This window comes from Anneissia japonica, unplaced genomic scaffold (genome assembly GCF_011630105.1).
Source record: "Anneissia japonica isolate Jap-2015-1 unplaced genomic scaffold, ASM1163010v1 scaffold287975_len91358_cov152, whole genome shotgun sequence".
Lineage (NCBI taxonomy): Eukaryota > Metazoa > Echinodermata > Crinoidea > Comatulida > Comatulidae > Anneissia > Anneissia japonica.
In genome coordinates this window covers 48,270-48,513 of record NW_022685069.1, presented here as the reverse complement: position 1 = coordinate 48,513, position 244 = coordinate 48,270, and positions in this window count along the sequence as shown.

The following is a 244-nucleotide window of genomic DNA, read 5'->3' as shown; positions in this document are numbered from 1 at the left end:
CTATAGGAACGAACAAAGTTGGTTGAAAAACCCGGTGCTCTACGACTTCGAAGACGAGTGGCCTCGTGTCGTCGGAGGTCTGCACGCGCGCCACAACTTGTGGTTTTCGATGTTTGCGACCGATTTGAATGAAGTCGAACGAGATTTGTACGGAGAATTCCTTCCTCCCGACGCCGTCGAACGATCCGTCGAGAACGGTTTTTCGGAACAATTCGAGAACGCCCTTGTGCATAACGTCGGCGGC